Raw genomic sequence first — 26982 nt, 5'->3', positions numbered from 1 at the left:
AGTTGCCCAGCCCCAACCATTGTGGCCATTAGGGGAGTGAATCAGCAGATGGAAGATCTCTCTGTCTCTGTCTCTCTCTCTCTCTTTCAAGTGAATCATTTAAAACAGTGCTTCTTAGACTGAAAGTTTAGCTACATGAACATATGACCTTAAAAACCCAGCACGCTGGATGTTTGAAATGCGGCACAATCCCTCACTTTGCTGTGTGTCAGTTTCTTCGGCAAGGTCTCAGCATGTGCTGTCGCCAGAAGCATGCCAGGGGACCAGAGAGGCGTGAGTAATGGTGCAGCTGTTGGGTACATTTGCCCAGGAACAATGAACTCTTCTGCAAAGGGGATGACTTCTAGTTACGGCAGCCACTGTGGGAAAAAAGGCAGTACAGGCCGGAATAATGGGAAAATAGCCACAGCTGTGCTGCTTCCCTAAGGGTGTGGCGGGCTGAACAGGTTAAGACAACCCCGGAGAAGACGGCTCCATTGGGCTCCGTGCCCTGCTATCAGCCCCAGCAAAGGGCTGCCGATGAAGGGCTGTGGTAACCTCGAGGCATCATGCCCAATGTACCTGTATTCTTCTGTTCCTGGGAAGGCACCTGGAGCCACTTTGCTAGAATTTGATGTCACTCTCGGGTGATCTACTACAGCACGTGCGCACGCACACACGCACACACGCACACACACACACGTTGTCCTGCTGCAGCTGTGCAGAAGGAAGGTTCAAGGGTCACACCCCTGGGGACTCCGTGTCCATCTTCCGGCTCTGAGCCCTCCGGTAGACACCAGCCTCACAAGCGTGTCCCCCACCCCCATCCCTGCCATGATATAAACTCACTGGAAAAAAAAAAATGACATGATGGAAAGTCTGGGCTGGGTTGCCTGTGGAGGTTTAATTAACCCTCTCCAGTGATTGTTAGTAATTAAGATGCCTAGCTTCATTAATTGAGATTAGAGATGGTTGACTCTGACCCCAGAGCCCTAAGCTCAGCGCAGTACCAAACAGCGAGCTGTTGAACAAACAGGGGTCATCGAAGAAATCAAAAGGGAAATTAAAAAAATTCCTAGAGAGAAATTCAAGTGGAAACACCACACGCCAGAACCTGTGGGTTTCAGCAAAAGCTGTACAGAGAGGGAAGTTTGCAGCAATAGCATATCTGAAAAAAAATAGGTATCAAATGAGCAACTTAATGACATGGCACATGGACCTAGAAACGAACCAAACTTACCAGTTATTAGAAGGAGGGACTGAACCAAGTTCAGAGAAGAGAAAAACAAAACAGAGACAAAATTAAATAATACAAAGCTACTTCCTGAGTCTGAAGGGAAGTCCTTGGCCGGGATGTGAGCCTAGGCTGGATGTGGGAGTGAATTCTCAAGGTTGCTGGTGGCTGCCCTTTGCTACTTGGGAAGCCACTCCACTTGTGTGCCTGTGTGGCTTATCTGTTGTAAAAAGCCTGGGGAGGGCATTTGTGCATGTCACGTGTATAGCATCGCGCTGTATAACAGGCCGATTTGGGGCCGCTTAGCTGAGATCATCTCACTGGGCTGTTGTCACAACCCTGGCCAGGAAGGGTTCCCAGCCTCAGTTTCCAGAAGTGAGGCCATTGTCCCTACCAGTCAGGATCTGGGCAAAGCATCCAAAGCCCACTTTTAGAGAGTCCCACTGGGAGTATGACTGATGGGAATGTGTGGCGAGGGGTCTGGGGTACAAACCCTCAGCCTGAGATGTGGGGTGTACCCTCAGCCTGAGGTATGAGAGCCATGCAATGGGGTGGCCTCCTAAAGCTGAACTGTGGATCTGTAAGACAAAGCCCAGACCAAAGAGCCCATGATACTGCTGTTGGACAGGCGGGGGGTCGGGGGGGTGGGGGGATAAGGTGGACTGGGGAGTGGCTCCAGCTGGTACTTCTGGGTGCAGGGGAAGATGTGTGCCAGCTTGCCAGCTGTGCCCCTGGCATCTGACATGCGCTGCTAAGACAGGATCTCACTTTCCACTTGGGTCCTCTTCCCTCTTTGCTGCTGTCATGCTTCCCCTATGTCCCCGGAAAATTTGCCAGGCACCAGGAATGCTGATAAGAACCAATCCCTAGTCTTGGGGCACTCACTGCAGCATCCTGCTATGCAGAAGCTGGTGTCCTCAGAAACACTCTGTATCATGACACTCCCCAACACACAATCCACTCTGAAGCTTCCTTTTTAACCCAAGGCTGCCCTTAGTAATGACCTTGAAAATCCTCAAGCAAGAAGACAAGCCCAATCCCCTATCCTACTGCCCTGGAGTCGGCCCCATAAGCTACTCTCCTTCAGCAGGCCAAGCCTCAAGCTCTAGCCAGAGCATTCATTCATCTTTTTTTTTTATTAATTATTTTGCATTAAGTGACAGTTTCATAGGCTCTGGGAATCCCCATGCACTTTGCCTTGAAACGCTGAGCTTGCACCTGGGGGTTTTCATGGGCAGCGGGGTGTGCTTGGACAAAGCACTGCAGGTGGCTGCCCCCTATCTTGGCCAGGGGAACACGCGCCCTTCCAGATGAGCCAGTGAGCGCGGGACTGCATCTTGGCTGCTCTACCTACTGGGACTGGCAGCTGGGCAGACACTGCCACCCTGCTTATAAAACAGTCACGATGGCCCCTTTCTTTTGAGCAGGAGAGCCTGAAGCGTCTGCGCATCTCTGAAAAGCTCCAAGGCCCCGTTGTTTGCAGTAAGCGCGGGGTGTTCTCGCAGGGGTGTGCTCACTTGAGCTCGCTAGGCACACTTGCCATTTTCCCAGCTATTATTGAGTTAAGTACCCTTCAAGGAGAATTTCTCCGAGGCTCCCATGTTGACGTCCTCCTGATGCTTGGAGAGACAGCCTTGCAAGCTGTTTGCTCCTGTGGAGGAAAGCTTGTGAGCACTCAGACATCCTCTGTTCAATGAGCAGAAGAAGGAAGGTGGCATGGCCATGAGGGACCAGAAATAGCTGCTTGCAAAGCCAGATGGCTGTCTTCTTTTTCCTAGGCTTCCCCCTGCTGCCCTCTGGCCCTCACCAACTTTGAAAAATCCATCAAGAGCATGTACATCTACTGCAAGGGGAACTTAAGGTTTCCGTGGGACAGGCTGATGGTGAGACGCATGTTGGAGACTACTTCCTGGGTGAGGATAGGGCTGCTGGCTTGTGAACTAGCCCTGTGCCTGTCTGCCCAATAAAGGCACTTGACCGTGGGACTTTCCTTCTCTGCCATTATTTGCCATCTGCACGCTTACTCCCTGCTTTGTTCTGCTGAAGCCCGCAGCAAGGGGGACCCTTGGAGATAGTGACAACATGTCACAGCTGTGAGCCCCGTGGGGAACTGGCACCAAGGCTGGAGGCTTGGGGAGGCAGACTTCCAGTGCCTCGGCGGGAGACAGCAAGGATGTCTCAGGTTGGGGAGGTGGGGGGTGGGGGAGACTTGGCAGGCCGGCCAGGGAGACAGAACAGGCCCCTATTACAGAACGAGCAATTGTGGGTTCTTTTGTTTGGATTTGTGTCTTGAGCGAGCTCTGCGACTTTGGGAAACATCACTAAACACCTCCACGTCTGCGCCCTCAGTTACAGCTATTTGTGACAATTTATTTGTTCCTTCAGTAAATAAGAGGACATCAAAATGTTTGTGGAAAGATGAAGTGACAGGTAAGTTCAGCTTTCAAACATTTGGAAGGAGGGTGTGGTGTTGTGCAGTGTGTTGAGCTACTGCTAGCAAGATCAGCATCACAGATGAATGCCGATTTGCTTCCTGGTGTGCTTGGGAAAGCAGCAGAAGATGGCCCAAGTCCTTGGGCCCTGAAGCCACAAGAGAGACCTGGAGAAGAGGCTCTGGGCTCCTGGCTTTGGATCAAGCACAGCTCCAGCCATTACAGCCCCTTGCGGAGTGAGGGACAGAAGTCAGAGGCCTGGCTGGAGGAGTTGCATGTAGAGAACTGGAATGAAAACTGGGAGTGGGATATGGTAGTCCTCAGGTCTGGATGGTAGATGGGGGTGCCAGGAGATCTTGGTTTTGGGGCATGCGCATCTGCGTGCAGTCTTTCCTCTGACCATAGGCCTCTTCTTGTCCTGATGCCTACCAGAGAGAGATAGAAACACAGAGATTACAATCCCCTGAGCATGGAATGAGTGGGTGGCGTGTCTATGTTTCAGGAACAACATCAAAGCCAAGAAGCCAAGTGTATCCATGGCTGGAGTCCATCCATGTGTGAGGCCCAAACCTCCTTTTGTGTTTTAAAAAGTTGTGACAAATTCATGTAACTGTCAAATTGTCCATCCTCCAAGCTTCCTTAGAAGCTTGCGGTTTCACAGCGGTCCGTGGGTGCTCACAGTTGGGCTAACCAATCCTCAGAGTTCACCATTCTGCAAAATGGCAACCCTGGAACCCCTAAAATGCTGACACTGCTAGCTGTCCTCCCAGCCCCTGCAGCCGCCCTCCCACTGGCTCTTCCTGGCAGCAGCCTGCCCAATTACCTCATGCTGGAGGACTTGGTATCTGTGCCTGGCTTGCTTCCCAACACTCACAGCCTGAGCCAGGCTGTCACAGGTGCCCAGGGTTGCCCTCAGTGTGTTCCAGGTCCACAGAGGCCTTTATCTCTGCTTCCGCTTTCACATTTGTTTTTCCCATGGGGAGCCCAGGAATGGTTACTGCCCCAGGTGGTTGATGGGAAAGTAAGGCAGAAGTTGGGGAGGCGTGGGTAGGGCCCTGAAAACCACTTGGGACGTATAGGCCTGGGACCAAGACACAGCCTGTAGACAAAAGATCTGGGCAAGCACACTTTCTTTACACCACAGCAGGAGTTTTAGTGCCCTGGGAGCACCTGGGGATATGCCATATCCCCTGGGGTTTGGAGGGAAGATGGCCCTGGGGCAGGAGCAATTGTAGCCAGTGACAAGTCGCTGGTGAAGGAGAGGCCAGTGTGAGGGGCAGACAGAGGCTTTATAGCCAGCCCACCTCTGGCTGTGTCCAGGTGTTGGTTTTGCCCAGCAAGTCCCTGCATGTCTCCCTCTAGGACATGGGATACAGATTGGTGGAGCCACCCAATCAGACCCAGGAACTGGGTGAGGGCAGAGGGCAGTGGTGCTAGCCAGTCCTGAAAAGGTGAGTTCTGGATGGTCAGGGATCAGAGCAGCCACATGGAGGGGCAGTGACATCGTGGGGTCTAGAATAGCGGTGCTGGTCCAGAGCTCACCATAATGCCAAGGGAAGTCTTTATCTCTGAAAAGATTTCTACTGGGGTTGGTGGTGATCTGGGGAAGACTGTGTGACCCTCTTTCTAGGGACCAGGTCACCAGACCATCCTGAAAAAGAGTCAACATTTGGTGCGTGGAAGATTTTGCCTGCCTCCCTTTCCAACCACTCACCCCTCGAAGGCACTTCTGGCTTTAGGATGCTCTTGGCTGGGACCCTTACAAGCCTAACATTCCTCCCCTCGAAACAAATGCAACAGGCCACTTGCTGGTTTTACATTAGGTTCTCAGCCACCTGGGCTTGATGGAGGGAGGCGGTGAGCCGGGCTGTAGCGCTGAGGGTATAGGGCTCCCACTGGAAAGCAGTTTCACACGCTGCCCAGCTCAGTCAGCACTTTGTTTTGGTAGCTGTTCTGGAACACTGGTTATTTGTGGTGCATGGGGGAGGCTTGTCCCGCTTCATTGCACAGTCTGCTTCAAGGTGAGCTCTTCATTTCACTCACAGGTCATCACTTTCCTAAAGCATGAAAATGCTGCAAGGTGTTCTCCATGGTCAGGGACAAGGACCACACTCCAACCCAACAGCCCAGAAAGACTTCATATTCCCCTCAGTGCCCCATTGTGAACTTCATGCACCCAGAAGTGCATGAAAACTTCAAGGGCTAGCTAATAGATGGATGGATACACAGTTTTTAATGAACTTCCTGATTCTACAATGCATGAATTTTATTATAAGGCACGGAGTATATCTGGGATGACTTAGATTCAATAAGCTGGACAGGGAAAGTGATGTCAGTGTCAACTTAAACCAACCCTTCATCTCATGCAGAATTCTCTCTAAGCTTTCTCAATTTTCCTCCTCTGTCTTTGTGGTAAAAACTCTGGCACCTGGGAGCCGCACTCTATTATTTTAAAACTATCGTTGAAAGAAGTAGAGGTAAAAAACAGAGGTGGGGGCCCGGCGGCATGGCCTAACGGCTAAAGTCCTCGCCTTGAAAGCCCCGAGATCCCATATGGGCGCCGGTTCTAATCCTGGCAGCTCCACTTCCCATCCAGCTCCCTGCTTGTGGCCTGGGAAAGCAGTTGAGGATGGCCCAAGGCATTGGGACCCTGCACCTGCGTGGGAGACCCGGAAGAGGTTCCTGGTTCCCGGCTTTGGATCGGCGCAGCACCGGCCCGTTGCGGCTCACTTGGGGAGTGAATCATCGGACGGAAGATCTTCCTCTCTGTCTCTCCTCCTCTCTGTATATCTGGCTGTAATAAAAAATAATAATAAAAAATAAAAAAATAAAAACGGAGGTGGGGGAGATAGAGAGAGAGAGAGAGAGAGAGAGGATCTCCTATCCAATGGTCGCTCAAAATGCTTGCATAAACGAGGGCTGAAATAGACTAAAGTCAGAAACTCAATCCACTTGGCCCATCTTGCACCGTGCATTAGCAGGGGCCTGGATCAGAAGTGGAGCAGTTGGGATGCAAGTCTGTGCCCTGAAACGGGATGTAGGCATTGCAGGTGGTGGCTTAACTCCCCGTGCCACAACGCTGGCCTCTGGGGAACATTTCTAAATTTGACATTGCAATGACTTCTGAAGGAGCAAAGTGACGTTCCCACAGCTGTTCTTTTCTATATCCTAACTAGCACTTTGTTTCACGAAGATGAAGAATTCAGTAAGAGGAAAGAAAAATATCCTTTCCTTATATTTTTCCTTATCTTATTAAAGATTAGATGTGATTATGTATTGAAATAAAATACCAGTATATCCTGTGTCTCAAACAAAATGAGACTTACTCTCCAGATGTGCATGTAGTGAAATGCTTTGCACTCCTCATATATATGGCTTTCAGGCCACTTTTGTTGCTTAAAGAAAGTAATAACTGGGTTTTCCCAATGTCGTATCTGGTTCCAATCTCAAATTCCACCTTCTCTATGTAATTATTTTAAGCTGGTTTTTACCTACAATGGAACCTGCCTTGTGGTAATTAATGTCCCCAGTTCCTTGCCCCTACAAGGAGCTGCTATCCATCTCTAACTACAGTTCCTGTTCCTCTAGTACATCTCCCTGGTGATCCCACCGTGGTCCCAATGTAATATGGCAGAAGCTGATTGGCTTCCTCTTTGAGCAAACCAACTCCCCTTACATCCTGCCAATCCTTGCAGAGGGCAGTAACCATTTTGGGGCACACCGGCCAGAGGTGTCCACTGAGCGTTTAGCAGGTATCTGCTTTGCATGGAAGTGTGCTGTAAGCAGAAAAAGAAAGAAAAAAATGCACCCTGATTTGAAAAAGTGAACATGAGAACAGGGAATGTAAGATACCACTTTTCAAAGATGACATTTTGGGTGTGCTGGAGTAAATGAAATATAGATCGCATTGCGTTCCCACTGAACAAAGACTTCTCTACACTGAACAGCTGTGGGACTACCCTGTGTCTCTTTGCTCTTTGGGCTCCCAGTGGATTCAGTCAAGGCCCTGACACCATCTGTGACCCTTCGTTCCCTCTTTTCATTTCCTGGGTCACACAACAAGCCCTCCTTCCTGCAGTAGCACCTCCTGCGTCAGGTTGCTGCCCTCTCTGCTCTTGACTCCAGGCCCGACTCAGCTGGCAGCAAACAAACTCAATAACCTGGAAAATTGAGAATTAACCTCATTAAAATCCCCCTTGAGATGAAAAAAAAAAAAAGCAAACAAATAACCAAATAAACTCTCTGAATGACTGTTCTGTATAAAAGGAACTCCAACATACTGGAAAGTGAAGGACCAGCCATTCAGTTTTTTTAAAAATTTATTTATTATTTTTAATTCATTAATTACATTGTATTTTTTTATTTTATCATTTATTATTTTTAATTCATTAATTACATTGTATTATGTGACACAGTTTTATAGGTACTTGGATTCTCCCCACCCCTCCCCAAACCCTCCCACTATGGTGGATTCCTCCACCTTGTTGCATAACCACAGTTCAAGTTCAGTTGAGATTCCCCCATTGCAAGCGTATACCAAACATAGAGTCCAGCATCTTATTGTCCAGTCAAGTTCAATGGCTTCTTAGGTATACCCTCTCTGGTCTGAAGACAGAGCCAGCAGAGTATCATCCCGATCAATTAAAAGCTCCAACATACCATCAGCAAAAATTTACATCATTATGGAAGTAATTGACATAGTAATGAGTAACCAATATGTTAAAAGTAAATGCGAGTTCTTAACCACCTTCTGTGACCACCTCATTGACATTTCAATTTTAGTTTATACACAACATATAACATTCATAACATAACATGTTATACATAACATCATATCATCTTAAATTAAGGCAAACAATATACCGTATGATCCCGCAATAGCACTCCTAGGAATATATCCAGAACACTTGTTTTATGAGAAACCAACATGCACTCCTATGCTCATAGCAGCACAATCAGTAATTGCAAAAACATGGAAACAACCAAAATGCCCATCAGCAGAGGATTGGATAAGAAAGCTATGGTTCATCTACTCCATGAAATACTACTCAGCTATTAAAAAAAACAAAATGCAGTTCTTTGTGGCCAAATGGGCCAAACTGGAAACCATAATGCTAAGGGAAATGAGCCAATCCCAGCCATTCAGTTTTACAGGCTGTCTTTCGCATAAACAGATGCCGTTCACCCACAAATAGACGGCTCCTTGGGCAGCAGCAGGAAGCCCCTTCCCTTTCAAGCATAAGAGGAAGGAAATGGAGTTGCTGACCTTTTAGCCCACAGCCAGACAAATGCTCTGTGCAGTTTGCTCTCACTTCAATCTGAAGGCACACAGGATTCAGGCCCCCTTTCAAGAAACCCTATGTACAGCATATATACATTTTTAGTTTGGAATTCAACTTTAGAGGATATAACCTGTCCAAAAAAATTATAGGAGAATCAACCTTCCTCAGACCCAATGAAATAACCAGTGGGAGGAAGGTAAAGATGGAAATGTTCATAGATCAGGCCTTGGGGTTCACCCGGTGTGACTAAAAGGGAAAGATGTATCTAGCCAGTTCTTGCCCTTTTCATTCTTTTCTGTCTGCTCCAAGACAGTGACTGTCATAAGCTTGACATGAACACCTGAGGGTGGAGATTGGCAACTCCCTGAAGGACACAGCTTCCTCTCTCTGGCCATTGATGTTCCCCATCTTCTCAAGGGTTGACCAGTCCATGTGAGGCCCCAGCAGGCAGGAGGGGAATGGTTGTCACTGTCCATGTGGTCTTCAAACCCACAGGGACTCCTAGAGTTCCTGGCCAAAATGCTGATCTATGACCACTGCAGAAAAGGCAAGTATCAAGATTTTCTACTGGAAATTGTTCTCTGTTGGGCTCCCAGTGGATACCAATGGAATAATGAGATTGTTTCAGCAAGTTTTGAAGCCAGATGGACTTTATTTTCTGGTTCAAACACCCACCTCCTTGTTGACTGCTCAGACAAGGGTTTTGGCCAGGGCTGCAGGGCTCCTTTTGAACAAACATGTCAGTCGCAGTGAGTGCTCAGCAGGATTCTAGGGCAGAATGTCAGTGGATCCCGCTTGCTACACCTCCCACGCAACCTTCTGTACACACACACACGCACAGCGGCAAGAACACTTCAGACTTCTATAGTCATGAAGTTGGGCTACCATGGAGGCACAGGTTAGCCCAAGGTGGGTGTAAGCATGTGGAAAGGGTGTCCAGTGCCAGCCTTGGTGGTGTTAGCAGACCTGCAGGTTTGTTATTTCCATATTGTTTTCCTAAGAACCGGCTGGTAGTGCTAACTCCTTTCTCCCAAGAACTGGTGTGGGAGTCAGTGCCCATCTGCCCACAGTGAGAAGGTAGAGGAACTGTGCATCACATACAGCCCTTGTGCTTATTCCGATCAGCTCCAAGCATGACGTGGGATCTGCACCTGTCTAAGGTGGTGCCAGCCAGGCCTGGGCACCTCCTATCTCCCTTGACAGTGGACAAATCAGCTTCTGCCTGCCAGAGGTTCCTCTTGAGACTGACCTTGAATACCTCAGGCTAATGCAAAGATATCACCAATGAGAGGAAGTGTCTGGTAGGCTTAGCCTGCTTTAGAATAACCTAGACCTAGAACTCATTACTGATGAATAAGTCATCTCTGGGACAGGCTCTACCGAAGATACTTAGTCAACATCACTTTGTGGGCTCTCATTTGCCTTTAACAGAGCAGTTGATATCCACCATACAGAGAATGGAACTAAGGCCCAGGAGACAGTGTTAATCAGAAGAACCTGCTGTATGTTGTCACTACAAGCTCCAAGTCTCACGGGTTGTGGAAGTAAGTGTGATTTCTTCCTGCCGTGGATCTGTCGTGGATCTGTGTGGTGCTAAGGATCGCTGTCTTCTGTCCGATGAGTTAGAGACCCCAGCTGCTTTCAGGAGGCATTCTACCATCTCAACAGGAGGTTCTGAAACTCATCCAGTAGGGCAAGTAAGAGACGGGAGAAGAAGCTCACAGGGGCTTTTCCTTGTCTCAGGCCAGGAAGGGACACAAGTTACCTGCAGTTAGATGACTCTGCTTTAATGCTAGAGGCTGGGACATGCAACCTTCCCCGAGGCAGATATAGATGAACCTTTATTATGTCCATTGGGCAGAGGTTCAATAGCATCCACTGCTGTTCCATCTCCTATTGTGTCTCATCCTGCCCAACGTTGCAATCCTCTTCTCCCTGGAATTTTTTGGTTTACATGCTAAAAACAAAGATGCCGATGGAACTTGATGCTAATGCTTTAGATCCAGCCCCTGAAGCATCTGATATACATTCCTTTCAAATCCCCCAGGCTTGTCCTTGCCCACACTTACCATTTTTGATACATCTCACAATTTGGGACACCTGTTCTTTCTACGTTAACTAACTGTCTGGGTGAGAGAGAATGTTTGTGAAAGTGGAATTAAAATCAAGCTTATTTTAATGCCAAAAAAAAAAAAAGCTTGACACCCAAGCATAGGAGAAGAAGATGGTAGCTCCTGCTATCACCTTATAGACTGGAGTGGGCAGAGGGTTGAACTTCCAAGCAGTGGGTGCTTGCAGTTATCAGGAGTGGAATGAGAATTAACTCAAGTCTGTGTCTAAATCACACATAACTCCCCCAGATACTTTTGAAGTCAAACAATCAGGAGAAAAAGCCTCTGCATTTATACAAAACTTCCGATACTGTTGAAAACTGTATAGGTTAGTCTAAAACCAACAAGATGACAGTTTAGGGTGAGGGCAGGTTTAAACTGACAGAGAATCATTACCTAGGATGAAGCAGAGAGGGAAGATTCCAGCAAATAGGAGAGGACAGGCTGCTGGAAGAGGGGTTCCTGGAGATTTGTGGACTTGGGGAAGCAGGGGAGACAACAGAGTGGTGTTACAGTGACCAGGTACTCCAGCAGCAGTAAGCAATCAGAGTGATCAGTAATCAGAGTGCCACTGGAAGCCAGGTGGGAAGGGGAGTTCACTGGGAACTCAGGAAGTGAAACCAGACATAGAACTGCCGATCCTGCAGATTTGTTTGAGCCCAACAGAGCAGAGAAAGAGTGGCAAACCCAAGTGGGTAGAACAGGAACAGGGTGGATTTCAAGGGTCAGACCTCCGCCAGAGCCACATTGGGTGCCATTTTGTGTACTGCGGCAAAGGCTGTGGGATTGGAGGGACAACGGCGAGCTGTGAATGTACTAAGCCAGGAGCAAACTCATTTCCAGTTCAGCGCATTGCACTGGTCCCAAAGGAAATATATTACCAACTTGGCATCCTTTGAATTCCAACCAAAATATCTCTGGGTGACCCTCAGAACTAATAGTCTGCAGGTTCCAGCAAGACGAGCAATGCCAACAACCCTGGGGATTTAGCACAGCTGGTGTCTTTGTAATCCTGGGCACTGTTTGAACCCAGAGCGCAAGAAAGGCTGTGTCGCAAAGGATGCAGCCACAGCATGAGACCACAAGGGGTAGAGAATGGTGAACCAGAAGCTGGGGCTATGGAGATGGTGGTTGAAACTTAACACAAATGCCTGGGACTGAAACTCGCTGGAGGGAGTGGCACACGTGTCTGCAAATGAAAAACTGGCTACTAAACACAATTGGTAAAGTCTACCTGTAGACTGGTGGGCAACACAGCTTAGAAAACTTACCCAAGGAGAAGAATCTGCGTTTAGAACTCAACTACCAACACCCGCTGGTGTGGATATATGAAGAAAGGTGCCCTCCTCACTGTTGGTGGTTCTGCAGGTTAATATAATTACTATGAAAATCAGTATGGAGAGTGCTCAGACAATTGAAAATTGATCTGTCATATGACCTACCTATTCCACTTCTGGGAATATATCCAAAGGAAATGAAATCTGCAAATGAGAATGAGATCTGTAATCCTATATTTATAGCAACACAATCTACAATGACAAAGACATGGAAACAATCTAGATGCTCATCCAAAGAGGAGTGGATAAAAAAAAAACTGTGGTACATCTACTCCACGGAATACTACTCGGTCATTAAAAAGAACGAAATTTTATCATTTGCAGCCAAATGTTCCCAAAAAGAGATCATTATGTTCAGTGAAATAAGTCAATCTACAAAGAACAAATATCATATGTTCTCTCTGAGATAAAGAAAATATCATGCAAACACAAGATCAATAGCCCTTTCAATACCATTTTTGATACATCTCAGGGGGGTTAATATTTTCGTTCTTATTTTTATTCAAAATAATTTCTTTTATTAAATTCTTCACTGACTCATAGATCATATGGTAGCATCATTTTCTTCAAGAAGGTTTTTGATATTCTTTTTCAATTTTTTAACAATACATTGGTCATTCAGTAACATGTTATTTAACTTCATGTTTTTGCTAATTTTCTATTTTTTCTTCCTGTTGCTGATTTTGTTTTATAACTTTTCATTTAAGAGGATGTATAGTAACTGTAATAGAGACTTTCAGCTCCAGATGTGAAGATACAACGTAGTATGCATCTCTACTTCCAAATCAAAGATGGACTTTCAATGAGACTGTTAACTATATTAACTATATCTTGACAAAAAGATACTGGACTCTCTGCTGTTGTCCATACCGATAATGTTAGGATATACTTAAATAGCAGAATGATGGACTTATGAACTGCTTCTGAAGGACTATACTACTGTAAAAATATAGGGGAAATCAGTATGTGGGGGAGGGAGTGTGGGAAAGGGATAAGGGAAATCCCAGAGCCATGGAACTGTGTGATAAAATCGTAAATAAAATAAATTAAAATATAAAGCCAAGGAAAGAGCATTAAGTTTAGCAGTTTCCAAAATGTGGTTTGTTACTTCAACTTATATGATGAAATATGTTTTTCTCTTTGTCTTGAAAATCTAGCACCCAGACCTGCTCTTCAATGTAGTAGTTAATAGCCATAGATGGGTATTATAATATAGAGTTAAATACTTTAATTCACTAAACTTGGGATGGAAGATGCCCAGATCCTTCCTCACAGGATCTAATGTCATCAGAACAATAGCCGGGAGCCGTGAACAGACCTCAGAAACAGAAGAACAGTAAACTCCCTTTGGGACTTGGGAGGGGAGCTTTCTCTGGTCCTTCCTGAGTTCCAACTTTGGATCCCCAACCTCTCTAGCAATGACCATCAGGATCGCTCCAGAGCCACCCCCATCCCAAATTAGATTAGATAGACAGAGACCAATAAGGAAAGATTAGAACCAGGCAGGAAATGGTCAGTTTGGACTCACATATACCTTACTAGGTAGGACACAAAGATTAGTTACTCCTCACTAAGGTATTGAAGATTTCCCTGCACACCCCTCCTAAAACTGTTCTGCGCCTCAACTGTTAACATATGTCTTGTTATAGTTATAAGCCAGTTTGAATTAGCCTAAAATTTGCCAGGTTCAGTAAAAATTATGTTTCAATACTATAACCTGCTAAATATAAAAATGAAAATAGACACGAGACAGCTGAATAGTACCCTATAGCCATTTTAAGGTGTATAGCAACTGGTTGTGTATAAACTAAAATTGAAATGTCAGTAAAGTAGTCACAGGATGTGGTTAAGAACTTGCGTTTTCTAACATATTGGTCAATCAATACCATGTCAATTAACTCCGTAATGTCGTAAATTGTTGTTGAGGTTATGTTGTGGCTTTTCATTGGACGGGATGATATTCTGCCAGCTCTGCTTTCAGACCAGAGATGGTCTACCCAAGAAACTGTTGAATTGATCTGGGCAATAAGATGCTGGACTCTATGCATGGTACATGCTTGCAATGAAGGAATCATGACTGGTTTGAACTGTACTACTGCAATAATGTGGAGGAATCCACCATGGCAGGAGGGCATGGGGAGGGGTTGGGGGAATCCCAGAGGTTATGAAACTGTGTCACAAAATAAAATGAAATTTAAAAAAAGAAAAAAGGAAAAAAAGTATTCAAGAATTGAAAGACACTATTAAAAGGCTAAATGTAAGAGTTATGAGAGTCCCAGAAGTTGCAGAAAGTGATGCTGGGATTAAAAACCTATTTAATGAAATAATAAGGGAAGTTTTCCCCAGTCTAGAGAAAGAATTGGGAAACAACATCCATGAGGTCCACAGAACTCCCAACAGGGTTGAGTAAAAGTGATCTTTACCATGACATATGAAAATCAAGCTCTCTTCATTTGAACAGAAGGAAAAATCAATTGACATATAAAGGAATGCCAATTAAATTCACAGGAAACCTCTCACAGAAAACTCTGCAGGTCAGAAAAGAATGCAGTGACATATTCCAGATTCTAAAGGAAAAAATTGCTGGCCCAGGATAACTTACCCAGCAAAGCTTTCCTTTGTCTTCGAAAATGAAAGAAAAGTCTTCCACAGCAAAGACAAGCCAAAGAACATACCTCTTCCAAACCTGTCCTACAAATGACACTGAAGGATGTTCTATTGACAGAGAAAAGGAATAGCACCCATCAAAACTGAAGGCAAATGTGAAGAACATTCCAGTAAAAAAAACAACAGAAGACTAAATCAATGGACAATTCATTGCTAAAATGGCAGGGCCAAATTACCACTCATTCATATCAACCCTGAATGTAAAATCAAACATCACAGATTAGTAGACTGGATTAGAAAAAAAAAATCTATTTGTTGCCTACAGGAGACACATCTCAGCAGCAAAGATCAGCGGAAAGTATATCTGATGGATTTTTTTTTAAATTTTCATCTCTTCAAAAACTCTTATTAAATTCTTCATTGACTCACAGATCATACAATAACATTTTCTTCAAGAAGGTTCTTGATTTTCTTTTTTATTTCTGCAGTGGAACATTAGTCATTCAGTAGCATGTAATTTAACTTCATGGGATTTTTAATTTTTATTTTTTCTTCCTGTTGTTGATTTTGTTTTGTGGCTTTTCATTTAAGGGGATGTATAGTAACTGTGTAATGGAGACTGTCATATCCAGATGTGAGGTTACAATGCGCTATGCATCTCTCTTTCCAGATCAAAGATGGACTTCCAATGAAAGCTCTTAACTACATCTTCACAATAAGATGCTGGACTCTCTGCCACTGTCCCTGTGTGCAATCATGTACATATAACTGTCTATGAAGAAGTATACTATAGTAACGACACAGGGGAATTCAGTGGGGGAGTGGGATTGGAAAGGGGGTAAGGGAAATACCAGAACCCATGGAAGTGTATCATAAAATGATAATAATAATAAAAAAGAAGAAAAAATTTTAACAGGAAAAAATAGAGAAACTTATTGAGGGAGTGCAAAGTTTATATATAGACTGAATGAAAACATTTACAAATCTCTGATAAAAAGGCTTCTTTTCTGAACACACACAATCCTTTATCCTGATCATATAAAGAATTCCTGACATTCAGCAAAACAAAAACAAACACTCCAATTAAAACAAATAGAAAGAGAATTTGGACAGATGTTTCCCCAAAGAAAATACAGAAATCGGGACAAAAAGGAAAGTGTGACAACAGGTTCAACAGCACGAAGCATTAGGAAAATGCAAAATGAAGCCACAATGAGATACTGTTTCAGCAGAATGGCTAAAATAAAACTGACAACATTCAGCGTGGTGAAAGCTTGGAGTAAATGGCCAGCTGATTCTTTTAAAATCACCTTGGCAGAGTTTAAGTATTTACATTAAACATATCCCTTTCCACAGTGACGCAGCATTACACTGAAATACTAAGGCACACAACCACAAAGCCTTGCATAACTCAAAACAGCCAAAAATTGCGATTTGATCCAGGAGAATGTGTGAACAAGTCTGTGTAGTCACGCACTGGAAAGTCACTCAGTAAAAATAAAGATAATACAAACAACGTCGATGATTCTCAAAAAACACATTGAGCATAAGAAGCAAGACAAAACAAAAAAACACACTTACTGTTCCCTTCACTTTGCGGGTTGTTTGTCGCCTAACCACAGGAACACAGCCTGAGAAATGCATTGCTAGGCAAATTTACTGTGTGAGCGTCATAGAGTGTTCTTCCATGAGCTGAAATGGCTCGGATGCCACTATGTGCTATAATCTTAGGAGACAAGAAAAGTATATGCAGCCATCAACATCATTTTGTGTGTTTGTATTTGAAGCTCTATAACAGGCAAACAAATTTGTAGTGCTGGCGATTGTCAGAGGGGGAAGATATTTCTGGAGTTAGGGTAAAATTATTATCCTATCTACTGTGGTAGTTACACAGTTACATGGTATTACTTGGAGAAAACTCACTAAGTTAGTGCATTTAGGATCCGTATGTTTCACTATGTAATAAAATGTACCTGAAAAACAAAACTAATAACTGGATTCTAAACACCTGCTTTCCAACTCTGGCCCCAATCTTTCCCACTAAAGCAGGTGTTCAGTCTACTGGTTAATGGGGTGACTAAGATGTCCACACTCCACATTAGAGTTTCTGGGCTCTATACTTACTTACGGCTCCTGACCCCAGCTTTCGCTAAGGTGTCCTTTTGAAGGCAACAATGATGGTTCAACTAATTGGGTCACTGCCTCCGTGAGGTAGTCCTGGACTCATTTCTCAGCTTTGGTCCAGTCTTAACATCACAGGCATTTCAGAGAATTAACCTGAAGATAGGAGCTCTCTGTCTCACACACACAAAAGAAAATCTGTATTTTATTTTATAGTAGCTGTTTCTAGTACTGCTCTTTTAGCTTGAAAACAAAAACAAAAACAAAAACCCTTGACAGCAAATAGTGGGGAGGGTATCTCGTGCAGCCATTAACATCCCTTGGGGCACCCACACTTGTTTCTAACCCACTGCTTGCTAATGCGCCGCTCCGGAGGCAGCAATGATGGCTCAAATACTTGGGTCCTATTCATCTGTGTGGGCGACCCAGCTTGAGTTCCAGTCCTATGGGTTCAGCCTGGCTTAGCCCTGGCTGTTATGGCAAAATCAAGTAAAAAAAAAAATGAAAATAAATAAAGAGGTAAAATATAAATTGAGACACTATTTTACAAAAGAAGGAAACACTAAGTTTTATGTGAATCACATGTCCTGCTGTACAAGGGAGCATCTGTTAGATATATTAAACTCTAGAGGATTTGGGAATTTTTCTTGGAAATTTGTTCGAATGTTCCCAGGAACACGCTCTCAGACACTCCTCTCCCTCCTCCTGCCACACTAAATGGATAAGTCAGTCTGTGAAAAATACAAGAATGTGGTACTCTTGGGCTGGCATCTCTCACCCTGCTACAAGATTATTTTTACCTCTTAGTCCTGTTATATCTTCTGGTCTAACCTCCACCTTCTTGCCCTAATAGAGATCTAAGTGACCTCAAGTTAGCTTAAGGGCTCAAATGAGAAAGTAAGAAACCTTGGCACTGCTCCTCGGGGCAGGGAAATGTACCCATGTCAAGTGGGTGCTGGGTGTCAGAATCTGAGCCAATCTGATAATCCAAGGAGCACAAAAGCAGCCAGTTCAGGAGTCTCTTCTGGGGTGATCTGAGTTCTGTCCTGAGCTGTTGGACAGCCTCTTGCTTTCCTAGGTAAGGGATCCCTGTGACACTGGGACTCACTTTACCTGTGATCTAGGTGGGGCTGTAACTCAAGGTGCCTGAGCTCAGAGGCTCCTCCGTGGCCTAGACCAGCGCCCGACTTAGCATTCTCTGTTTCCTTGGCAGCAGCTGGGTCCAGGTTTGGGACACTCCTGTTAGAAGATAGGATTGCCACTCCCTCCCTTGATTTTGTCTACATCTGTGCTTCATGGAGCTCAGTGTTGCCTCTTCTCTGACCAACCACAGAACTCGCAGAAAGGAGTGGTGGTGCTTCAATGGGGCCAAGTTCAGCCAACCTGAGCTCAAGTTCTATGACCACGTGACTTCTGGCCAGCTCAAACCTCCCAGTGTCTAGTTCTGAAAAGTGGTTCAATGCTAGGTCTACTTTCCTCAGGATTTAGGAGAAAAATCATAATCTTAGGGCCTGGAAATGGCCACAGATCAGCTATTGTTTGTACTCTATTTACCGGCTATAATAATTAAAAAAATAATCTCCAATTGTTGTCTCCAGGTACATTTTTGTTTTTAGTTCTTTATTTTTCATGATCTAGTTCCTTTGATTCAGGAATTTCCCCTCTACCCTTCCCTACCACTCTTGCCATTGGTTTCCCATAGTGTAACAATAGTTTAGTCCCTCAACAAAAGTCACAAGTCCATTGTTCTTCTGCAGTATCCTGACTGCCAATGAAATGTAAATATATCTTGGCAATAGATCCAGATAAAATCTCGAGTCCCAAATTAGATTGTCATTTCTGTGAGTGTAAAGATAGCAAATCAGCTCTGTTATGTATCTTTGGCTGTAGCTAGGGTAGCAGCCTGATAAGCCATTATGGGAGAGTGGATACAGGGCTTGCTACGCTTCTCCATATACCATAGGCACACATAGATTCATATGCCTACAAATACACTTGAGGATCATTCACAAAGCTTGTGAAAAATTGGGATTAAAAGATAAGGTTAGTTTTATGCAAAATAAGGTGATTTTGACACATGAATTTTTTGGTTAAGATTTATTTATTTTTCCTGGAACGTCAGATATACAGAGAGGAGAAGAGACAGAGAAGAAGACCTTCATTCCCTGATGTGAATTCAATGATTCACTCCCAAAGTGGCTGCAACAGCCAAAGTTTAGTCAATCTGAAGCCAGGAGCATGGAACCTCCTCTGGGTCTCCCACGCGGGTGCAGGGTCCCAAGGCTTTGGGCCATTCTTGGCTGCTTTCCCAGACCACAAGCAGGGAGCTGGATGGGAGGCGGGGCTGTCGGGATCAGAACTGTCGCCCATATGGGATGCTGGTGCATTCAAGGTAAGGACTTTAGCCACTAGGATACTACACCGGGCCCTGGTGCATGAATTTTTGAATACCTCTTATATTCATATTCACACATGTGCACACATACATAAATACACACATGTATGTGTAGTGACTGGAGCCCCAACCTCATGACTTTTGTACTGTAGTGCTTTTCCTCTGGACCTCACGTTGGAGACAGATTCTATCCACGCAGATAGACATATATGTGCGTGACTGGTTCCTGTTTCACGTTAGCGTTCATCAGAAATTGTGTCTCTTTTCAACAAGCCCAGATTGTTGGTGGGACCTTGGTGGCTGGCTCTCACTTCCTTTCAGAAAGGAGAGGACAGAGGCTCAGGTGTCTTTGCAGATGACAAAGATATTCAGCATTCTCCTAACGAGCTGGGTTTGCAAGTCATTTGTCCCTGAGGCAAAGATGGCATCTCCTGAAGGGAGCAGAATCAGTGACAGGAGGATGAAGGCCAGCTGGATGGCTGTCCTCAAGGGACCCTGGGTTTTGTCCCAGGAAATAAGAGCATGCTGGCTGCTGAGAATGGCAGAAGGTGACACTTTTACTGCTGGGTTGTGCAGTGACTCGGGCAGGCCAACTTCTTGCATAACTGCTGCTGTGTCTGGGAGTTCCCTTACCTGGCTTGCATTCCCTAACCTAGCATTGGGGAGAAGGACTCCTGGTGGGTGAATGAGGGTGGGGTGCAGATGCAGAGGTCCATGGCAGCCCTGACAGTTTCTTCTCCTCTGTGACATCTTCCATCCCAGAGGCTTGCAGCACCTTCAAGAGAGCAGGACTGAGAACCGCCAGCTGCAAGCAGAATGCACAAGAACCTGCCACACTCACTTTTCTTTCCTTCTTGGCTTGATTGACCTCAGGACCCCTCAGCAGCCCTGTGTTCCCTCAAACTCTCCACTCTCCCTCATGACCCACTCCAAGAAATCTTTATCTAGTCTCAGACAGGAAAAATTTATGTAGATATTGTCAGGTGTTTATTTTGCCCTGAGTCCCCAATGTTGCCTTGCTATTTGCTTCATTTGTGGTCTGGTGTAGTCCTGTTGTTAGACCTACTTAAACAGGATCCTTCCCCAGTGCAGGGTACCCTGCACTATGAATATCTCTTTAAACCATTTAAAGACCTCTTCTGGTACCTAGCTAAGTCATCATCTGGGCCCTATCTCACTTTTTTTTTTTTTTTTGTCTCTGCACTGCTTCCTGGCCTGGGGGTCTACCAGATATCTGACAGGCATCCCTAACATCATCCATGGCCCTAGGCTGATCTGCAGTTCTAGAAGTATGGCCTGTGAGATTACTCCTGCTGCATGAAACATTTTCATTTTCAGAATAGTATCCTATTGCTGTTACATATAAGCTGGTTTCAAGTGACTTAAGTTGTCTATGTAGCCAACTCCCCATTTCCCGAAGAAAACTTGGCATCCTGCACATTCTAGGGGTGATCTTGCCTTGTATCTCCTTCCTTCCATATGGCAATAACCATGGAAAGTATCAAGCCACCTCCAGAATTGGATGAAAGATGGATGGATGGATAGCTGGATGGATGGATGGATGGATGGATGGATAACTGGATGGGTGATTGATACATAAATGAAAAGATGGATGAATCAATGGACAGATGGAAAGATAGATGAAAAGATGGATGGATAGATGGGTGGGTGGGTAGGTGGATTGTTGGGGAAATTTGCCAACTAGAATCATGAAAATAGTGTGGGAGAACTGGTAGCTATTTGAGCTCTCCCAATCTTCCTAGATGCTTCAAATTTGTTATTGCCTTGGTCATCTTCTGTAGTTCACCTCTGCTTACTGCTTGTTTTCCATAATAGCTTGGCACAGCTGCCACAAAGATGAATTCAAGAGGCAGAATATCCAGATTTTTTTCAACAATGTTAGTACTAACCAACGGATAATTCAGTGTTGCCCTCTTTATCAGTATGAAGAGGCAATGGCACACCTGTTCTGAGACAACATGGGCATGGCACTGCCCACAGCCACAAAGCCTATGTGCAAGGTCACATTTGCAGTCTCTCTACGACTGCTCCTTCTCTTTCTTGCCTTCTGTAGCTGCCCATGGGAGTCACATCTGGTTTTCACAAAACATGATTTCATAGTTTCCAGATGGAATAGAGAAACAGAGACAATCAAGTTAGGTGATGGGACCAAGCGCTGCTCATTGAACAAGCCAGGAATAAGGATTTTGTTTCCTGTTGTTGTTGTTGTTTTTAAGCACTTAAGTGTATAGTTATTGCAGGTGAGTGAAATTCAGATTACCTTTTTGAATAACTGTGGTTTTCTACCAGAACTGAGGAGCAGTAAAAAGTTTCCATAGAAAGTGAGACAATGGGGAAAAAGTAAGCAGACTTGGTTATCCATGGAGGGTGGATGGTGCTGAAAGGTGAAGACCGAATTTGTTCTTTTGTTAAGCATCCACATGAAGTTCCCCAGAGGACCGCCACATCTTCCCGCCTACCTTGATCCACTAACTCTTAGACATTGACATATTGTTTTGAAAGGGAGAGAGAGATTTTCTATCCACTGGTGTCTTTGAAATAATTCTTATTTCACGCGTTGTAAAATCTGAGATGTGGAAGAAAACTTTTTAAAAAAGATTTATTTAGGGGCCCGGTGGCGTGGCCTAGCAGCTAAAGTCCTCGCCTTGAAAGCCCCGGGGTTCCCATATGGGTGCCGGTTCTAATCCCGGCAGCTCCACTTCCCATCCAGCTCTCTGCTTGTGGCCTGGGAAAACAGTAGAGGACGGCCCAAAGCTTTGGGACCGTGCACCCGCGTGGGAGACCCGGAAGAGGTTCCAGGTTCCCGGCTTTGGATCGGCGCGCATCGGCCCGTTGTGGCTCATTTGGGGAGTGAATCATCGGATGGAAGATCTTCCTCTCTCTCTCGCCTCCTCTCTGTATATCCGGCTTTCCAATAATAATAAAAAAAACTTAAAAAAAAAGATTTATTTATTTTTATTACAAAGTCAGATATACAGAGAGGAGGAGAGATAGGGACGAAGCTCTTCTGTCCAATGATTCACTCCCCAAGTGAGCGCAATGGCCAGTGCTGTGCCGATCCGAAGCCAGGAACCAGGAATCTCTTCCAGGTCTCGCACACGAGTGCAGGGTCCTAAAGCATTGGGCTGTCTTCAATTACTTTCCAGGCCACAAGCAGGGAGCTGGATGGGAAGTGAAGCTGCTGGGATTAGAACCGGTGCCCATATGGGATCCCGGGGCATTCAAAGTGAGGACTTTAGCCGCTAGGCCATGGTGCTGGGCCCAAGGAAAACCTTTTAAACAAGATTTGCTTATTTTACTAGAAAGCCAGATTTACAGAGAGAGGGAGAGACAGAAAGAAAGATCTTCTATCTTCTGGTTCACTGCCCAAGTGGCTTCAGTGACCAGAGCTGAGTTGATCCAAAGCCAGGAACCAGGAGCCAGGAGCTTCTTCTGGGTTTCCCACTTGGGTCAGGGTCCCAAGGCTTTGGACCATCCTCTACTGCTTTCCCATGCCACAAAAAGGGGACTGGATGGGAAGTGGAACAGCCTAGACAGCAACGAGAGCCCATATGGGATCCTGGTGCATGCAAGGTCAGGGTTTAATTACTAGGCCATTGTGCCATGCCCCACTGCTCCACTTCCGAACCAGCTTCCTGCTAATGCAGCTGAAGAAGTAGAGGAAGATGGTCCACCTGCTAGGCCTGCTTTCGCCCATGTGGGAGACCTGGTCAGTCTTTTTCGCTCCTGATTTTTGCCTGGGCCAGGCCTGGCTATGCAACCACTGGGGAATGAGTCAAACAGAGAGATCTTTTCTTCTCTATGTCACTCAGCCTTTCAAATGATCAAACTAGATCATCAAAGGAAGCAAACGAAACAGTTCTCTGGAGAGCTGCATCATGGGACTTGTCCGAAATGCAGCACTTTGGACCCGTCTTGTGTTAGTGAATTAGTCACTGTGGGGAGGTGGGGCCAGGAACTCTGTGACCAGGCTGCTCAGGTGGTTCTACAAGACCCCAATTAGGACTGTGATCCTAATTCATCCCTTTCCTAAACAGTACTGGCTCTCTGAAAATATGAGGGTTATTTTTTGGCCTGCAGAGCGGTTTGATGGAAAGGAATGAAAAGACCTTACAAGCAGGCTTAGATGCAAGCTCCCCCTGACCTTCTGTGTTCTCTGTTTCTCGGCTGGGGCTCTGGGGAGCTTACTACCAAGATCCCTTATCTCTCCAAGTGCATCCAGCCGCCAAACACCACCACACCATCAGCCCTGTAAACCTCAGCACAGACAGGGGTCAGCTGACAACCAGGGACAGACTCCCACCAGTATTATTTCCTTCTATTTCAGTCCTTAGAGATTCACATATCAACCATTGTCCACTCTGTGTGACAGACTTAGTCCTAGGTCACTGTATGCTCTCCAAACCCACTGAGGTCACCTGAGTTTACTCTTCCCCCCAAAGATTGCCTGCCTTCCCCTATAGACATGGGTATCTATAAGCTTCTGAAGCACGTTGGGCTAGCAGGCAATTGCACTCTATAATTGGCTCTGCACATAATAGATCTGTGTCTTGTCTTTCTCAGCTTATTTCAGCGAACCTTCAGAGTTCGGAGTGGGAATTGCCCTTTGCCCCACAGCAGCACACCTGCCGGACGGTGTGCTGGCCTCGAGTTGAGTCCGGCGACAGGGAGAGCACCACGGGAAGCTGCTGGCCAGAAGCCCTCACAATTGGACATTTTCTCATTTTAATGAGATAAACCTGACTTCTTGTCCCTTCCACCTGCCGGCTTTGGCTCTATCCTCCGAATGCAACTCAGAGTTACAGCTGACTCCAGATCACTGGAAACTGGGCTAATGATTCACGCAGCCAAAGGGAACACAGAGCGTAAACTGGGAGGACAGCCAGTACCTCGTCTTTTCCTTTCAACCACATGAAACAGCAAGATGAAGCGCTGTCCCCAGCAGTTGTGAGATTATGATAAATATCAGTATTAATAACAATCGTGACAGTAATAATTACCCATGGCTCCATTTGGATGCAGGTCAAGAAACGCTCCGAATCAAATTATGTGTAAGAAAAATGCGTGTTTTGTGCTGAGAACCTAAGCGGGGGAAAAGAAAAAGTTTCCTTTTTCCTGTGGCCCTTCGCTAGGAATGGTAAGGAGCACACATGATGTCCTCACACCAGACAGGGACTTGGGCAGGGGTCGGGACGGGGCACCTCTGCCCAAGGAAGAGGGCGCTCTGGCTCCAGTTTCCCCAGACCTCAGCACAGTCCTTATAATTCCTTCTGTTCCACACAGCTCTGGGCGCCGCCCCAGTTTTAAGCATCGCCAGGACACTTGGAACGATTTTTTAAATTTCGCTCCCCCACATTTGAATCTGGAGAGGGTCTACTCTCCAGGACGCTCTCACGAATAATTTTTTTTCCCCCTCCCTCGAAGTTGAACCTGGAGAGTGTTTACTTCCTGCAAAACCCCAGGGACTCGCTGATTTCCCCCATTACTGCAAATTGCTGTACGCGGATGCTTTGCATTCGTGATTAACATGCAATCAGCGTCACAGACCTGATGAACAGCCTCACCCCGCGGGTCCCAGCCTCTGCAGCTGCCTTGGGAGGGGAAAGAGGAAAACAGAGCCCTTCCCCCACCCGGTCAGAGGTCTCCCGGCTGCAAGGAGTGGGTGGTTTGGGTGGGGGCAAGCGGGGCGGGGTTGCTCCGTGAGTCTCACATGGGGAGTGGTGGTGGGCGCCCGGCCGTGTGACAGGCCTCTGGAATAATGATGGCCGATTGCTGTCGGATGAGGCAGAGGCCGGGCTGAGCTGGGCCTTCCAGACGACTGAGCACAGAGCGTGGCTTCAGGCTGAGTGGCAGGATGATGGGCCCACGGGTGATGAACATCCCGCATCACGCGTCAGTCAGCCATCTCCCGCCTCGGGACCCCTCCTCCTTTGCCTACCTGTGTCAAACCTTGCCATGCAGCCAACACAAGGGACACAGACACAACCTCCCCACAGCATGTGCATACAAAGGCAGCTCCCAGTCCACGTTCTTTTTTCTTGAAGATGTCTCCATGTTCCTCCTACTTGTTTTCCATTTGGGTTTTTTTGTTTGCCAGTGTCACCATTTGCATTAAATGCTTGAAGCTTCAGTGCTGCTGAGACATGGAGCAGCCCCTGCTGAAGCAGAAGCGAGTCACTGAGAGGTGCAAGATTGAGAACATTGGAGCAGAAGCAGAGGATACAAGTTCAAGGGGGAAACCTGGGTACCACGAGGGGACAAACTGAACTCTCCTCTCATGTACCCTCCATCCACTTCTGTTAAAACCCAAGTCAGGGGCTGGCATGTGGTGCAATGGGTTCAGAGACCATGCTGTGTGGAACAGTGGTCCAAGAGTGGTACTTGAATGATTTTGATAGTTCTGAGAAGCTGTTGGTTTCATTGTTCCACGGCTGAGTTGGCATAGTCCACTTTAGTGCATCTGTGCATCCATAACCCAGGATCATGCTACAAAGCTTGGCCAGGAGGATTATCCAACCTGTTCTGCTTTCCATCCTCTGATCAGGCAGTTGACATCCCCGGCTGGCCTAGATGAGCTGTCCATCATATCCCCTGATTGCGTTTGGACAGGCTATTCACTGCACGGGCATCAGAAACTGAGGAGACCCCGTCCCAACACATGCACTCCAAGGTCAAGGTCAAACTACACATCCTGTGACTTTCCCTGTGGCCAGGGTCTGAATGCAGTAATCTTGTCAGGGAATCTCCAAAGAAATCTCGCCTGGGGTGACTTCAGACTTGACTCTTGTGTGTACCAGCCAGTGCAGGATCAGGTTCATTCTGTCACCGGCACCAGCCAATACACATGCCAGTGGATGAAGCTGCCTCGTCAGTTCTGTCTGAGTCCCATATCTTATGTGAACTGACAGGGGCCACAGCCTAGCCCAGCCAGCCTGCCATGGAGCTGGTTCTCACACATGCCAGTGGGTGCCACTGTTACTTAGGATGACTCCTAGCAATCCCCACCAGGCCCACCCTCAGACCAGACTCTGCTGCAGACTAACTGGGCACAGCCTGTTTTGCATTTGGCACTCATGCACACCTCTGGGTACTGTGGCTTAGCTTATCCCAACTCACGCTGAGCCCTGGCCCTCGCGCTCATCTATGCTAACAGGTATTATGCTTTGTCCAGTCTGTCCCACCCCCAGCTTTGATTGTTGTGCTTACTAGTGTTAGATACAGCCTATAGGGGAGTGCTCATAGCTCTCCTGCTAGGCCTGTTCCTAGCCCTGGATCTTGTATCTGCCAGGGCTCAGCCTGACATGACTCGCACTTGCCAGCTGGTACTGCGGACTAGCTCTATTGGCCTGCGCATATTCAAGCTTGCGTATGTGCCAGTGGGTGTGGCAGTGTAGCACAACCTGGCCCACCCCCAGAATGAGCCCTCTCATGCCCAACAGTGAAAGCAACAGTCCATCAAGGAA

The sequence above is a fragment of the Ochotona princeps genome, chromosome 1 (assembly GCF_030435755.1).
Source record: "Ochotona princeps isolate mOchPri1 chromosome 1, mOchPri1.hap1, whole genome shotgun sequence".
In the NCBI taxonomy this organism is placed as follows: Eukaryota; Metazoa; Chordata; class Mammalia; order Lagomorpha; family Ochotonidae; genus Ochotona; species Ochotona princeps.
The sequence above is the reverse complement of the archived record's forward strand: the minus strand, read 5'-3'. Positions refer to the sequence as shown.